Source organism: Octopus bimaculoides, chromosome 14 (assembly GCF_046866305.1).
Source record: "Octopus bimaculoides isolate indiv1 chromosome 14, ASM4686630v1, whole genome shotgun sequence".
Taxonomy (NCBI): domain Eukaryota; kingdom Metazoa; phylum Mollusca; class Cephalopoda; order Octopoda; family Octopodidae; genus Octopus; species Octopus bimaculoides.
In genome coordinates, this window is record NC_142941.1 from 2948144 (window position 1) to 2967098 (window position 18955).

The window sequence follows — 18955 nt, forward strand, 5'->3', positions numbered from 1 at the left end:
ATTATATTGCTAACATTGTTTAGTAAACATGTACATAGTACTATGAACAACAAGAATTATCATTTCGTTCACCACAACTTTAAAATGAACAGCCAAAAGATTTTTTTAAACTCTGAGAAAATGAAAATGTAAAAAATAAAATATTCATTTGTAAATACAACGACTGTAATCTCTAATTGTCCAACACATTCTAAGTCATACTGTCTGGGTTAAGATACTTGCTGAATTTTGGTTCATATTACTTCTTTGTTGCTTAATCAATCTTTGTATACAATGAGAAAACATCATGGAAGGAAAAAAGAAAGACAAAGAAACAGAAAAAAAAAAGAAAAAAACTAAACTCACGTGAAACTACAATTGTCAAAAATCAAAGCCAATTCTACACATATTCTGATATTCATGATATATAATCCATTTACTATGTAATCTAATTTGACATTTATTCTATTTGATATATAATCCCTTTGATATCAATAATCTAATTTCATATGTAATCCTTTGTAATCAATTGAAAATTGAAACATATATTGTTTGTAAGTTGTCAAAAATAGTTGCATCAGATGTTCTTTCTAAAGCTAGCTTTGGTTAATGTATATTTTTGTTGATGGAAACTTTCTGCAATTCACTTCTGTTGTCATCAAAAGGATTTATCTATGGAAATATTGTATATCTAAATGGAACAGCAACAAATATAAAAAAACAAAAAAAAGACAGAGCTAAAAGAATTTCCATCAGACAAAAGGTCTGTGCAAAACAATGCATGTTTGAGATTCTTATCACTTGTCATGTGTGATATTATTGAATGATAGTATGTGATAATACATTGTAATACTCAGTTTACTGACAAGAAGATCATTAAACTAACACAACATTTACTAACTTATGAACTGCATACAACTGTATCTCAGTTAAAAAATAAAACTGTGATGTAGAAATCAAAAACATGACTATTTATACAAGCAAGCTAACAAGAAAAACAATAATAATGGTGGCAGTGGTAATGGTGGTGATGATGATGATGATGATGATGATGACTAAAACAACAATATCAACAACAATAATGCAGTCACTGATATTTGCAATGATTTTATAAGAATTTTCCTACACTCCCCTTCCCCCTTACTTTTCCTAAAAGCAGATTTTTTTATGTAAATATTTTGTTATTCCCTATACAAAGCAATAGTTCGTGAGCAAATGCTTCCAGTGTGCGTGATATTCAGGGAAAACAGTGTTGTTAATAGAGCTTGGAGCTTATTGATTGCTACAAATTGTTTATAACACGGCTTAAAGTCTATCCTATTACCAGCAATAAAAAGAAAAGAAAAATGTTTGTGTTGAAAACAAGAAGCAAACAATTGTAAATAGAAGAAATGGAAAATAAATATACAAATAAAATAAGAAATAGCAAGTGAATGTAATGTTTTAAAATTTATTTTTTTATTGAAATTTCACAAATGAAAATATTTATTAGAAAATGTATAAAAATTGATGTTATACACAGGAATATTTGTAAACATGACATGCAAAAAATTTGATAAAATAATAACTGGTGGTGGTAGTAGTGATAGCTGTACTAGTGACAGAAGTTAATAATAACAACAACAATGATGATAATGATGATGACGACGACGGCGACAACTACAATGATGATGACAACGATGATGATGATGATGATGACAATAGTAATAATTTTTCAATATATTGATTTCAAAACACAGCAACAGATTTTAATGAATAATATTATATAATAGTTGAGTTTTGAACAATTAGGAAGAAGGGGTAGGAGAAATTATTGAATAGTAATCTTTTCACAAATGGACAAAGAAATTATTTTATCAAAAAAAAATAATCAATGCTTAATACATTCCTCTCTATCATTTTTGTTCTTTTTATCTTATTATTTCCAATAAAAATATAAATCTGAGAGAGGGCTTTGTTTCAATGTTGCCTTGAGTTGCACGAATGGAGTGGGTAAAGAAAGTAAATAAAAGAAAGTATAATAGAATAATGGGGTGGTGGATATAACCCAAAATTGATAATGATAATATTAGCTGCTAAACAAACAAGGTAAAAGAGAGGAGATGTAAGGGAGAGGAAAGGCAGAAGGAAAGAAGTCAGTTTGAACACCTACTTTGAACTTGAACTTAATCTGAAAGCTAGGGTCAAAACAGGAATAATAGCAGTATCTTATTAAGAAAAGCAATAATATAAGGGATGGGGGAAAAGGAAGGGAGTGGAAAGAAGCAGCAGTGAAACAAAGTACATTGAAGTTTTATTCTAGATTGAATCCCCATTTGGAAAGTAATATTGAAATGTGGAGGTGAATGGCATGGGAGGGTTATAATAGTTTTAGAAATAAGTAAATAGAATTATGTTTTAGCACAGCATAGTTTTCTTTATTCCTTTTGTTTGTCTTTCACTAACTGGATTTGTTGAGAAGTTCAACAATAGCTTGGAAATGAGGCTCCTAGTTTTCTTCCCACATCAGCTTGGCAGTTGAAGGCAGGAATCGACTGCAAGTCAAACCCCACCTTCCTATCCCACCCCACCTCATTTCACAAAGACTTGCAGAAAAACTCACTCAGCTATTTACAAATACAGTAACACCATACATATATCTATGTAAGTCTACTTACACACTCACACACAGATTGAGAAATACTTGCAGAAATGCACAACACCTTGCTGCAGTAGCAGCCTCCCACTGGCCGACACAACTCCTCTGAAGCATCAACACACAGTCACTCTCACACACTACTGCAGCAGCAGTTACATTGGAAATCTACACCAGGATACACTTCTCCAGTCACAGCCAGCAACAAAGGATTAAAACAATGCAGGTAAGTCTTACCTTAATTCTAACTCTTACTTTAAATTTAACTTGTTTATAGCTTTATCAAAATTAAAGAAAAAATGTTCTTTTCACTTTATATTAATAACAACGATCATTCTCAGCAATCTATTTTCAAAATATAAATTTAATCTTATGTTTGTTTCTTCATCTTTTAAAATTTTGTTTTTACTTAAGTAGCCAGTAATAAATGACTACTGAAGGAAAAATATCATGAAGATATCATTTTCTACTGTTCTACATTTTTTCTTAATTTGAGAAGAATATTTGTTTTAACTGTTTGGCAGTTTTCTACTCTTCACTTTTTAAAAAGTTTATTGATCAGTAAGCATGGGTGGGTGATTTCTTAAAAGCTTTGTTTGAGAGGATGTGTTAACAACGGATACATATTCCCACTGACAGGTGATATCTGACCCTCTGCACTGCCTGTCTATGCAGGGGCATCTCAAGTCAAAGTCAAGCAAATAATATATTCCCTAACTGTTACACTATCACTTACAGGAACTGGATGGTTATGGTGGGGATGGTGGTTGGGGGTGCAGCTAAAAGCAAGTGGTGGGGGAGAAATGGAAAACAAGATGAACTAGTGTTGGTGGTACAAATAAACTGAGAATTACTTTACAAAAAAGAAAAAAAAAAATCAATTTCAGTTAAAAAATCGTTTTTAAATACATTAAAGATGTTTTATTGAGAGAGGGAAAGACTGCGGCTGTACTCAGAGTGTTCATAAATAGTTTTACACAAAAAACAAATTCATAAATCAAGTGATCCAAATTACCAGTGATCTTTCAAATATTTATTTTTATGAAGTCAAATATATGTATATACATATATGAAATGAGTGAGTACATAATAAAGATGATTTACAAACATATATATGTGTATATGCACATATGAATGTGTATATATATACATATATATATGTGCGTGTGTGTATGTTTATATATATATATATATATATATATATATATATATATATATACATATGTTTATATATATATATATATATACATATGTTTATATATATATATATATACATATGTTTATATATATATATATATATATACATATGTTTATATATATATATATATATATATATACATATGTTTTTATATATATATATATATATACATATGTTTATATATATATATATATACATATGTTTATATATATATATATATACACATGTTTATATATATACATATATACATATGTTTATATATATACATATATACATATGTTTATATATATACATATATACATATGTTTATATATATATATATATATACACACATATGTTTATATATATACATATATACATATGTTTATATATATACATATATACATATGTTTATATATATACATATATACATATGTTTATATATATACATATATACATATGTTTATATATATACATATATACATATGTTTATATATATACATATATACATATGTTTATATATATACATATATACATATGTTTATATATATACATATATACATATGTTTATATATATACATATATACATATGTTTATATATATACATATATACATATGTTTATATATACATATGTTTATATATACATATGTTTATATATACATATATATATATATATATATATATATATATATATATATATATATATATATATATACATATATACATATGTTTATATATATACATATATATATATATATATATATATATATATATGTTTATATATATACATATGTTTATATATATACATATATATATATATATATATATATATATATATATATACATATATACATATGTTTATATATATACATATATATATATATATATATATATATATATATATATATATATATATATATATATATATATATATATATATATATATTATTACAAATTAAAAGGGTAAAGGTTTATCAATTTATTAATTTACTAATAAATCAACAATTAATAATTTTTACCAAGCCCTTCGGTATGTAAACACCATTATCGGTGGAGAACTTATTTAAAAGTTCATATACATGCATATATATACATACATACATATATATATATATATATATATATATATATATATATATATATATATATATATACATATGTTTATTTATATATATATATATATATATATATATATATATATATATATATATATATATATATATATATATATATACATATATACATATGTATTTATATGTGTGTGTGTATACATACATATATATATATATATCTATATATACACACACACATTAACACATAAACATATATGTTCATATGTGTGTGTTGTGTGAAGTTTATTTCCCAATCACATGGTTTGGGGTTCAGTTCCACTATGTGGGAGCTTAGGCGATAGGTGCAGTCATGGTTGTATGCTTAAGAAGTTTACTTCACAACCACATGGTTTTGTGCCACTTCCCATTGTATGATACCTTGAACAAGTGTCATTTACGATAGGCCCTGGCCAACTCCTGCCTTCTGAGTAGATTTGGTTTGTGCAAATGGGAAGAAGCCTGTCATAAATACATATACATACATACACACCTACCTCCACACATACAAGCATGCATACATAATACATACACACACACATACGTACATATGTACATACATACATACATACATACATACATAAAAATAAAAATACTTTATTGTTGATGTTGAAATTCCAATAAAGTAGCCTTGGATCTAGGTTAGAAACCGGCTCTTTCTCTATTAGCAAGAAATCTTGAAATTAAACTGAACAATGACATACATGCACACATGCATATATACATACATATGCACACATATATTTATATATGTATATATATGTGGATATGTATATACATATATGTATGTATATATATTCATATCTATATACATGTATATATGTATATATATATATATATACACACACACATATACATGTATACAAATATACATATATATACGCAGGCACAGGAGTGGCTGTGTGGTATGAAGCATGCTTCCCAGTCACATGGTTCCAGGTTCAGTCCAACTGCGTGGCACCTTGAGCAAGTGTCTTGAACTATAACCTTGGGCTGACCAAAGCCTTGTTAGTGGATTTGGTACACAGAAACTGAGAAAAGCATGTTGTATATATATATATGTATATGTATGTATTTGTGTATCAGTGTTTGTCACCAAACCATTGCTTGACAACCGATGTTGGTGTATTTGCATCCTCGTAACTTAGCAGTTCAGCAAAAGAAATCAATCAAATAAGTACTAGGCTTACAAAGAATAAGTCCTGGGGTCGATTTGTTTGAGTAAAGCCGGTGCTTAAGGATGGCCACAGTCAAATGAGTGAAACAAGTAAAAAGAATGTATGTGTATATGTATATATATATGCGTGTGTGTGTGTGTGTATATATATATATATATATATATATATATATAGTCAATTCAAAAAAAATCATTAAAAAATAAAAAAACAAACATGACGACATAGTACATGCAATGTATTAACATGATGCTTGGAGAAGGAAGAGAGCAGTTGTATTACACATATATATATATACACACACACACACACACACACATACATGTATATATATATACACACATACATACATATATATGTATGTATATATATATATATATATGTACATACATATGTATGTATATATACATATATATATATACATACATTTATATATATATATACAAATATATGTGTGTATATCTATGTACACACACACCACAAATATGTGTATATACATATATACATATGTATACATATACATGTGTATATATGTTTGTATGCATGTGTATGCGAGTATGTGCATATGTTTGTGTCTCCTTGACATTGCATGGTGTTGTAAATGATCAGCACTGTTATAAAGGCAGTGTTATTCATTTCCAATATTTTGCGTAAACATGTCTGGCTATGAGGAAATATTACCTTCCTTGGTAAACAGGTGAGGGTTGGTGACAGAAAGTGCCCCCCCCCCGGTCATAGGAAGTCTGCTGAATGTTATCTGTTCAACCTATGCAACCATGGAAAAGTGGATGTTAAAATGATGATAATGATACACACATACACACATAGGTATGTAAATATATGCATAAATTCCAAGCAGACGTGTGCATGTGTGTATATACATACATATGTATGTATGTATGTATGTAGTCATATATATACGTATATATATATGTGTGTGTGTGTGTGTGTGTGTGTGTGTGTATGCACACACACATACGTATATAAATTTACACACATGTATATATATTTATATATACATTTGTATATATACATATTTCAAAATGTAACTACATGTAAATCATTGGCAATTTTTTTCCTCTTGGACTTTCCTCTGTCTCCTGTTTCTGACAAAGAGCTTTGCTCAAAACGTAAAACCATTTTTCTTTCCTTCCCTGAGCGTCTGCTAATACTTTACATGTACCATGTCCTTGTGTTGTTGATTTTCTTGTTTGTTCTTCATTTTTTTGGATTTATATATATATGTATTTATGTGTGTGTCTGTGTGTGTGTATATAAATATATATATTACATATATATATATATATATATATATATATACATACATATATATATATATATACATATACATATATACATCCACAAACATATGCATACATGTATGTATATATATATATATACATATGCGCACACATTTATGCTTGTTATTTATATGCTGTTTATACACCTGTCTTCATCTTTTGTTTTTCTGTAAATTTCATATATATATATATATATATATGTGTGTGTGTGTGTGTGTGTGTGTGTGTAAAATTGATCACTGCAGAATATTTCTGAATTTTTAAATTTTTTTCTAAGTATTAAGTATAAAACAATTATTTGAATGTATGTGCATGTGTGTATATACAAATAAACTATATTTATACCTAAATGTATACCTATGGAACATTCATAAAAAATTTTTTTAATGATACTTTAGATGTATAGTATGTATTTTTGTTATCAATATTGGTCTGTCTCTCTCTGTATCTATCATGGGATGAAGGTAACATTCTATAATGATTTCTCAGTTGACATGTGGTTACAGAGTCATAAGCACACAATACACAGCTATTTAAAATTAAGCATGTAACAACAGTCAACGAGCACTTCTGCAGATGTTCCACTGTTCATTGAATCGTGTAAACCACAAAACACCGGTAGTTTTCAAAGTTTGCATGAAGAGGTATTGAAAAATTGTATATAAAAGATCATAGAAACAGAACAGAGACACACACACACACACACACACACACACACATATCAATATATATATATATGTGCATGTATATTTATATATTTACACAAATATATTGAAGTATATATAGATATATAAACACACATACACACACACACACACATGCACAGGCATATACACCAGCATACACACACATATGAGTACATACATGAAGAAATAACAAAGTACATTCTCTATAAAAGGTTTTGATGTTAGAAAATATTCATTTAACAATATATTTTAGATGCTTTAATCCCTTTTGCTTACATACTGAAAAATAGGCTAAGACACACAGAGTCATATAAACACATGTAAACAGTTATATCTACGCTGTTCTCATCAAACTGTCCAGTCTATGCCAGCATGAAAGAGAGTGGTAAGATGATGATGATGATGATGATGATGAGGATGATGATGATTTATCTCTACACATTCAGTGATGTGCAAACATTTATATATGTAAAAAATTTCTGTTGATTCTCAAAGGAGTGTTAAATTTCAGAAATCAATAGGTAATAGTAAACTGTTCATCAATAAATTTTAATTGAATGGCTCAAAAATACCTCAAGAATGCATACGTTCATACATATATGTTTGTGTCTGTATCATCATCCTCATCTAATGCCCATCATACACACATATATGTATATATATATATATATGTATATATGTATATATATATATATATATATATATATATATATATATATATATATATACACATATATATACATATAGATATATATATGTATGTATATACACATATATATACATATATTTATACACATACACATATATATATATATATATATATATATATAAATATATATATATATATATATATACATACATATATATATATATATATATACATATACATATATACATACACACATATATGTATACATATATATATATATATATATATATATATATATATATATATGTATGTATATATGTATATATATATACACTGCTTGAAAACTGATGTTGGTTTGTTTACATCTTCATAAATTAGTTGTTTGGCAAGAAGAGACTTTTAGAATAAGTACCAGGCTTTAAAAATATGTACTCTGGACAATTTGCTGACTAAACACTTCAAAGCAGTGCTCCAGCATGTCCACTTTGCAATGGCTGAAACAAGTAAAAGTTTGAATATATACAGATACATATATATCAACAGTCCAGCAAAGGCAAGAAAATTGAAACTTCGAAGTTTGTCACTTCATTTCTTGAAAAAGTTTTATCAGCACACATTCAAAGAAAATGTATTGAGTAATTCATAAAATACAAAATACAAAATGGCTGATAGTTAGCAAGGTGAGACACACATAAGAAAGAAGAAAGCAAAGGACCACTGATGAGGTCACAGAAGTGTGACGAAAGAACTCTGGCCGAAATAGGATTAATGTAATATAATGTAACATAAAGCTGAAGTAAATTAACACCAAATATACAGTGCGTGTGTTTTTATTGGCTAAACTGACAATATGACCATCCCCAAGTACAACAACATCTGTTTCAACACACGATTTCACATCAAAAATCTTGCAAAACAAATATATATATATATATATATATATATATATATATATATATATATATATATTCAGCTTTATACATGCACGCACACACACATATCAATATATCATCATCAGTTTACATGCACTTTCTCTGCTAGCAAGAGCTGGACAGTCTTTACGGATCCAAATCACTTCCCATAGTGAGGTACAACTCCCAAAGTTTTTGCATTTGTACTTGTCATTTGGCTTAGTTTGTACAGCCATTCCTAATGTCAACCACTTTACAGAATATATTGAATGCATTTTGCTGTGGCATCAATGCTAAAGAGGTTGAATATCCCTTGGTGAGACAGGGCTTGAAGGACCTCTTTCCATTTATTTAAGTAACCACTTTACCTGGTGAATGGTAGGTGTGGATGGGGTTTGTACACAGTAAATGAAAATTTAGAAATGGAACAATGATGACAGAAAGGCCAGAAATGGTTATTACAGTGACAGGGATGGGAGAGTAAATGTAGGTCTAGAGCAGGACTGAAGAGAGCTTGCACGGGTGACCAAGGAGGGGAACTGGAGAGAAAGAGGGGAAAGGACAATGGACTGAGAAGGATCAGAATAGGTGGGAGAGTAGAAGGAAAAAGAGCATGATGGGAAGAAGTCAGGGATATGTAGAGGTAGTTGAGGAGAAGGGAATGATTGACAATAGCAGGTGGACAAAGATAGTGAGAGCTGATAAAGAAAAGGTGAGATTAAGTAGGGGTGGGTGAGTGATTTGCAGTAACAGAAGCAATAACAAAGGTGGAAAAAGTTAGTGAGTGGGGAATGCTAGTGAAATAAATGTGAGAATATGTGAGGGTGTCAACAGAGGAGATTCAGAGAAAAGAAACTGTTGACTGGCAGTACAGCCGAGTAGAGCTAGAATGTATAGAATGAGCAGAGGAGGACGATGGCCCAATATAGCCTCCTATATATGTGTATGTGTGTGAGAGAGAGAGAGAGACAAAGGGGAGAATGTATATTTTTTTAACTTGACAGCTGTTTCTGAGAACTCAAAATTATGTAATAGTTGTGGCAATAGTTGTAATGTACATAACAGATGGAGTGTAAAAACAAATTATGGATATGCAACCTGCAGATGGATACACAGAAACATTACCATAATACTGACTTCCTTCATCAGGAGGGAAAGATTGGAAGATAGCATAAAGATGGATGAAATGCCATTTATTATTTTGTCCAACATGCTAATTATTCTACCAGTTCACTATCTTAATAATAACAGTAATAATAATAATAATAATAATAATAATAATAATAATAATAATAATAATAATGATAAAAATAATAATAATGATAAAAATAATAATAATAATAATCATAAATAACACACTAGACTGGGGAAGAAAGAGAATGTACAAAGTAACATGTGTGTGTGTGTGTGTGTGTGTGTGTGTATATATATATATATATATATATATATATATATACATGGTTGAGTCCTATCTATTTTCCCGACTATTAAAACTTTGATCTTTGTGTGTGTGTGTGTGTGTGTATCTTTATATATATGAATAATAAAGGTAGCTTGTTAGCAATGTTTCAACCAAAAGGCAAAAATATATACACCACTATGAAAATTATGCATTCCTGAATAGGACACTCGGATTTACCCAGTTAGAAAAGTTACCAGAGCCAGGCACCTTATTGTTAGTTTGGGTATCACAAAAGGATCATTGTGGTTAGCTGACATCTGAAACTGAATTAAGAGGAAATGCTGTAACTGCCAGGATAATATATCCCTTTAAACTCATTTTTGGATATACATACATACATACATACATACATACATACATACATACAGACAGACAGACAGACAGACAGACAGACAGACAGACAGATATGTGCATGTGTATTGTGTGTGTGTGTATGTGTGTGTATTTTTGTCCCCCCCCCCCACCATTTCGTAACTAGTGTTGGTGTGTTTACATCCCAATAACTTAGCTGTTTTGCAAAAGAGACCAATAAGTACCAGGTTTAAAAAATACAAATAAGTACTGGGTTGATTTATTTGGTTGACTAAAATTCTTCAAGGCAGTGCCCCAGTATGGCTGCAGTCTGACAACTCATACAAGTAAACGATAAAAGATAACAGAATATTTTGGGGATTATTTGACAGTTTCGAATCCTTCATGTGAGGGCTGTAGGGGACAGTGCAAATGTAGAAGAGAATTCAGTAGCCAGATCTGTTGAATTGAAAAAATATTGAAGATGGTGTTATATAAATTAGTAAATTATAAACGTGTTGTCTGCAAGTTTTGGAAATGAGTGCCTAATAAAACTTATTTTGTGAAAAATAAAAATGATGGCTTGAAATCACAGGGACCATAGTGGAAGTTAAGATAAATTTGTCTATACAGGGGATGGACGATGTGAATGACAGAATTGCTTGACTCATTAATGCAGACAGTAATGATGAAAGCATTTCAAACTTAGAGCAACAGCATACGTATGGAGAGACTGATAACGAAGGAGGAACAAATTAAACTCTAATACAAATGGGGTTGATTTAATACACCCCTGAGGCATCCTAGATGTGAGTGGAATTACAATAGAAGAATGAAAAGAGAGCTATGTAAGTCAGAAAACAAGCTGAAAATTCACTCAGCCACTACAGGGTCATGCACAATAATGAAAATAAAGAATACAAATATCCCTTTTATAGTATTTTTTTTAATTAATAAATGCTCCTAATTTTTTTTACTTATGCTGATGCAAGTTAGTAACTCACAAAACATAAAACTGTGTCCAATTCATTTATTTCCTTCTTTATATCTATTGATTTTCACATGCTTTCTTCTGGAAAGCATTTCGGAAATTTAAATTTGTTTGGTTTTTTTTTTCAAAGTTTAGATGTTATACAACAATTTTAAATGTATTTATACATTCAAATACCGTAGTTACAAACACTACAGTGCTCATGCTGCACACATTAACTACAGCAATCAAAATGCTTCTGCAGATGTGTCTACACATGTATACATTCTGATAAATGAATGTGAAAATAGTAGCCAAACCCTATGTAATTTCAGCTTTATGTAAAATTTATCTAAACACACATGTTAATATATACATACAAGTGTGTGTGTGTGTGTTTGCATGTGTATGAATATGCAATTAATCTCATAGACAGAAACATGAATGGATTGAAGATTATATATGTGTATATATGTTTATATGAGTGCATATCTCTATGAAGGTAAGTGCTTATGCATTCATATATATATATATATATATATATATATATATATAGGTGCTGTGTGTTAAGTAGCTTGCTTGCCAACCACATGGTTCTGGGTTCAGTCCCACTGTGTGGCACCTTGGGCAAGTGTCTTCTACTATAGCCTTGGGCCGACCAAAGCCTTGTGAGTGGATTTGGTAGACAGAAACTGAAAGAAGCCCATCGTATATATGTATATATATATATGTATGTGTGTGTATGTGTGTCTATGTTTGTTCCCCCAACATTGCTTGACAACTGATGCTGATGTGTTTACGTCCCCGTAACTTAGCGGTCCGGCAAAAGAAACTGATAGAATAAGTTCTAGGCTTACAAAGAATAAGTCCTGGGGGCAATTTGCTCGACTATAGGCGGTGCTCCAGCATGACCACAATCAAATGACTGAAACAAGTAAAAGAGTATATATATATATATATATATATATACACACATGCGCGCACATGTGTGTGTGTATATGTACATGTATGCAGATATAAAAACAAACATAGCTGATTGATTAAAGAATTACACACATGCAGTCAAGGTTCAATCCTATTGTGTTACATCTTGGGCAGTGTATATTCTACCATACCACAGCCATAGGTGGACCCAAGCCTTGTGTAAAATTCAGTAGATGAAGACTACAGAAGTACAATGGATGGACTATACTCCTAATTGAAAAGACCAGCCTTGTCACTGATCCTGCCTGAAGATCATATTGCTGGTATATGTGTCTGTGGAATACATTACCACTTATAATTCAATGAATAGGCAGTTCAGTTATTTGAACAAATGGAATGCTCGTAGTTGAAACTGAGAGCCATTTATTTTTTTATCTGCATAGATGTTGTGAGAAAAATGTTTTAATGCACAAGCATACATAGTGACAGATAAACAAGTAATAGATATGCATGACTGTATGCATATATGTTTGTTTGTTGTGCCAGCATGTGTGTGTGTGCATGTATATGTGCACAAACACACACACAAGCTTAATGCACACATATATTCAAGTATATATGAGTGCATGTGTGAATGTGTGTATACATATTAGGTGAGCTGATGAAGATGTAAGACAGACGTATTTGGCTAAATACTCACATGAACAGATACATATATAAAAAGATAGACAAATGCCTACATAGTCTGAATTATAGGAAATAAACTGCTTTTCATTTTATCAAAATGTCAATAAATTTCAATGATCCTATCTAAGGTGTATGCGTGTGTGGGAGAGAGAGAGGGGAGAGGAGAGGGGAGAGAGAGGGGAGAGAGAGGAGAGAGAGGAGAGAGAGGAGAGAGAGAGGAGAGAGAGAGGGGAGAGAGAGGGGAGAGAGGGGAGAGAGGGGAGAGAGAGAGGGGAGAGAGAGGAGAGAGAGAGAGGAGAGAGAGAGAGGAGAGAGAGAGGAGAGAGAGAGAGGAGAGAGAGAGGAGAGAGAGAGAGAGGAGAGAGAGAGAGAGAGAGGAGAGAGAGAGGAGAGAGAGAGGAGAGAGAGAGGGGAGAGAGAGGGGAGAGAGAGGAGAGAGAGAGGAGAGAGAGGGGGAGAGAAAGGAGAGAGAGAGGGGAGATAGAAAGGGGAGAGAGAGAGGGGATAGAAAGGGGAGAGAGAGAGGGGAGAGAGAGGAGAGAGAGAGAGGAGAGAGAGAGAGGAGAGAGAGAGGAGAGAGAGGGGAGAGAGGAGGAGAGAGAGAGAGAGAGAGAGAGAGGAGAGGAGAGGGAGGAGAGAGAGGGAGAGGGAGAGGAGAGAGAGAGGGAGAGGAGAGAGAGAGGGAGAGGAGAGGGAGAGGAGAGAGAGGAGAGAGAGAGGGAGAGGAGAGAGAGAGGGAGAGGAGAGAGAGAGAGGGAGAGGAGAGAGAGAGAGGGAGAGGAGAGAGAGAGGGAGAGGAGAGAGAGAGGGAGAGGAGAGAGAGAGGGAGAGGAGAGAGAGAGGGAGAGGAGAGAGAGAGGGAGAGGAGAGAGAGAGGGAGAGGAGAGAGAGAGGGAGAGGAGAGAGAGAGGGAGAGGAGAGAGAGAGGGAGAGGAGAGAGAGAGGGGAGAGGAGAGAGAGAGGGAGAGGAGAGAGAGAGTGAGGGCACATGGCTTAGTGGTTAGGGTATTTGGTTCATAACTTCAAGGTTATGAGTTCAATTCTTGGTAGTGTGTTGTACCGTTGAGCAAGACACTTATTTCACATTGCTTCAGTCCACTCAGCTGGCAAAAGTGAGTTGTACCTGTAATTGAAAAGACAGTCTTGTAACATTCTGTGTCATGCTGAATCTCCCTGAGAACTACACTAGCGATACACGAGACTTGTATGTTAATTTTACAAGCAAGTTGTTCTGTTGACTGGATCACCTGGAATATTTGTGGTTGAAAACTGACAGAGTGCCAATTATATATGTATGTATGTACCTGAATTTAGCTTGTGAAAAGAGTCCAGCAAGGCTCATTTCACAGCTTTAGCCCCATTTTATTTATCATACTCCTCCAGCTTGTAAGTGAAGAGTTTAAGACTGTATTCATGAAAACTCTTGCATGCTGACTGTGTAGTTCTTAGACCTAACTCTTAACAGAATTAAAGAAATTCCAGACTGAAAACAAAAACCTAGAATTGAGAGGCATCACAATAAATTTCACAAAGACTAAATTTATTTTAGATAAGAAAGAAGACAGGACCCTAACATAACAAGGGAAATGTTCTAGGAGAAAATCTGGACGTAAGAGAAATCAGCTGTTGTGGAGAAGAGAGGGGCCTGCATGGCTGAGTTTTCATAGCAACGTGTAACTCTAATGTAATTCTCAAGTGAATCAGTGTGACACAGTGTTACAAAAAACAAAGCTGGCTCTTTGAGTTATGGCAAACTCACTAGTCCTGGTGCCAGGAGAAAAAGCACCTTGTACACACTGTGAAGTGGTTGGTGTTAGGAAGGGCACCCATCCATATCATACAAGAGCAGACATACTTGTCAAACTGTGCAACCCATGCCAACATGGAACATGAACATTAAATAATGATGATGTGCACACACATGCACATGAAATATATATATATATCAAAAGTGACCTCCTGGTCATCAGTGTCACTTGGGCTCATTACAGATTTTGCATAAGGCACATGCTTGCTCGAAGAATTTCATGTTTTTCTGCAATGTTTCTAGCCCCAAAATAGCTGATTTTTGTATATCTAGCACTATTTCTTTCTCCATTTCTAAGTTAAGGATAAAAATAAAGCAACTCTGCAGAACCCCGCAGAACACAACTGATCTTTACATACAGTCGCACAGAATAACAACAATCAAATGACGACAACAGAGTGTATAACAAACATCAGTGATCTCACTATCGCCTGTACTCTTGACAAGAGATGCCAGATAGTTTTTTACCCCTACCAGGCTCGTTTGTATTACTCAGTTGCTGGATAATTTTTCATTCCTTTAAGAATATTGTAGAATAGAAACTTTTCATAGATTGGAATTTAAATCCTAATCTCTATAAAAATTTATTGTTTCAGGAAAAAAACTGAATTTGAATTACTTGTTAATTTTTATGATTATAGATAACTTGGGCTGTACCTTCTGAGCCCTAGTCAGTCGTGTGTGAACCATGACAAGAGGACATCTGCTACGAATGATAATTTTTGATACTGTGCATGTCTAAGATGATAGTCAGACACTGAATGAATATATATATATATATATATATATATATATATATATATATATGAGGTGCAGATGTGGAGACTTCCCAAAAGCTTCTGGACAAATTTCTTTCTGAAATCCCAGATGAATCCACATTATGGTGGGAGACACAAAGTAGAGTGACTCTGTCCAACTCAGTTCTTCATCAAAAATGGTACAGAAAACACACTGATGCTCCAGTACAGTGCCAGCCTTTGGCTGAAACCAGTAAAAGCTTTCTTTTTTTATTCTCTCTCTGTTTATTTTCTCATGTTCCTTTCTGTTGAAGAGTGTAGGCTTGAAATGTAAAAGACTTCCTCACCTTCCCGAGTATTAAACTAATACACCTGTTTGTTGTTTACACACCTGACCATGTGTGCATCGTTGGCAATTTTCTTTCTCCATCTTCCCTTCTTTGGACTTTTTCTATATTTCTGATGAAGAGTTCTGCTTGAAATGTGAAATCCTCTTTCTTTTCTTTCCTTTCCTGAGCGCCCAATAACACTCTACTTATTCCACATCCTCAAGTTGTTGTTTTTTCTTGCTTGTTTGTGTTTGGATTGACTATATATATATATATATATATATATATATATGCATAGATAAATTGGCTGGAGAAAGTTAAGATAGTTATTAGCTTTGTTGGTAACAAAGATCATTTTTTCAGAGTGAAAGGTAGATTGTATGATGCTTATGTACCATCAAACAATGCCACATGTCAGTGAAATGTGGGCTATAAATGCAGAAGACATGCAAAGACTGAAAAGAAATGAAGTTACCATGCTTCATTGAATGTGCAACTTCAGTGAGTACATATGATAAAGTGCAAATGTGCTGAGAGAAAAATTGGGCATAGGATTAATCAGACGTCATTTTGAAGAGTGCAATGGTATGCATATAGATGTGAACAGCTACATAAAGAAGTACTGATCTCTAAATGTGGATGGAACCTGTGGAAACGGGAGACCTAAGAAGCCATGGGATGAAGTAGTGAAGACAAACCTAAGCTTGTTTAGCCTTACAGAGAAGATGACAAAAGACTAAGATGATTGGTGATTTTTTTGTGCACCAGAAAACCCATCAGTTGCAGAAAAAAAAAACGAGGCCCTAAAAGTATATCATTTATGTCTATAGCTCTGCACCCAATCTGTACCTGTTAAGCGTTTCCTATGCTTCATCTCCATAACACCCATCTCTCCATCAGCTCTCTAACTGCTGCACCATTTCCCCAGCTGCAGTAATTATATAAAAGCAAAACTGCACATATTTTATCCCTGCTTTGTGCCACCGGTTATCCCACTCCTTGAAACCACTTCCCTTGTCACATATTCTACATTCTCAACGTCATTCCTTATCACTTTACTTTCCACTGAATACCCCTTCCTCTGAACATCTTTACATATCTGCCATCAACAGCTCCCCACCCATCTTTATATGTCACTCACTATATAAACTTATATATACACATAAGAGTGAGTATGAATGTTTTTGTGTCTTCATATACCAATACATAAACAAACCTATATGCATAAAATTCTAAATATATTAATATCTATCAGTATATGTTTAAACACTATCCCGGCATGTTTTTTAATGTGTCTATGTGTGTATATAAAATATTTGTGTATGTGTATGCATTCATAAAATATCTACAAATATACTGGTATGCATATGTTTGTATATGTGCATATGTTTGTATATGTGCATATATATATATATATATATATATATATATATATATATACACACACACACACAATTTAATATTGTCGTGGAGATATTCACATATAAGATAGTATTATTGTGCAGATTTCTCTTAAAACACCATTAATGTTATATTGTGAATTTCTCTCTGTACTAGCCTATAAATATAGATATATTTTTGTCTGCAATTATTTCTGAGAATATGTCTATAAGAACATATACATACTCATGCACATACAAATATATATGCATACTCACAAGCACATGTATACATGCATACATATATATATATATATATATATATATATATATATATATATATATATATATATAGAGAGAGAGAGAGAGAGAGAGAGAGAGAGACAGATAGATAGTTATAGATATATATACACATACATATGTATGTGTGTATGTATGTAAGTATTTCTCTCTCTCTCTCTCCCTATCTATCTATCTAACTATACACACACACACACACACACATATATATATATATATATACACACACACACATATATATGCATACTCAACAACATCTTTTTGGTGTAATATCTACAAAGATATGTTTATGTGTGTGTATCTGTAAGAAAAGTAAAGAATACATCTTCTCTAGAGAAGTTGCTATCTGCTTTCTTGCTGTAATGACATTGGAAGTGACTTATATAAAAAGAAATAAGTATTGTGTGATATTTTCATTAGAAATATTCCAACACACTGCAAAATAA

The 18955-nt window shown here is 32.0% G+C and overlaps 1 protein-coding gene across 8 annotated transcripts in view; it reads left to right on the forward strand.

The window, feature by feature from the left end:
• Positions 1–2767: 2767 nt before the first annotated feature.
• Positions 2768–18955, forward strand: part of LOC106867369 (protocadherin-18) — a 62681-nt gene continuing 46493 nt past the window's right edge. For 5 of the 8 annotated variants that reach the window (XR_008265509.2, XM_014912220.3, XM_014912221.3 and 2 more), the window contains exon 1: positions 2768–2840. The gene's annotated coding sequence lies outside the window, so the exon portion shown is untranslated. Of the gene's footprint in view, positions 2841–6635; positions 6905–18955 lie in introns of those variants that run through there. The other 3 variants (XR_016244189.1, XM_089362165.1, XM_052972920.2) reach the window with 2 other exon arrangements.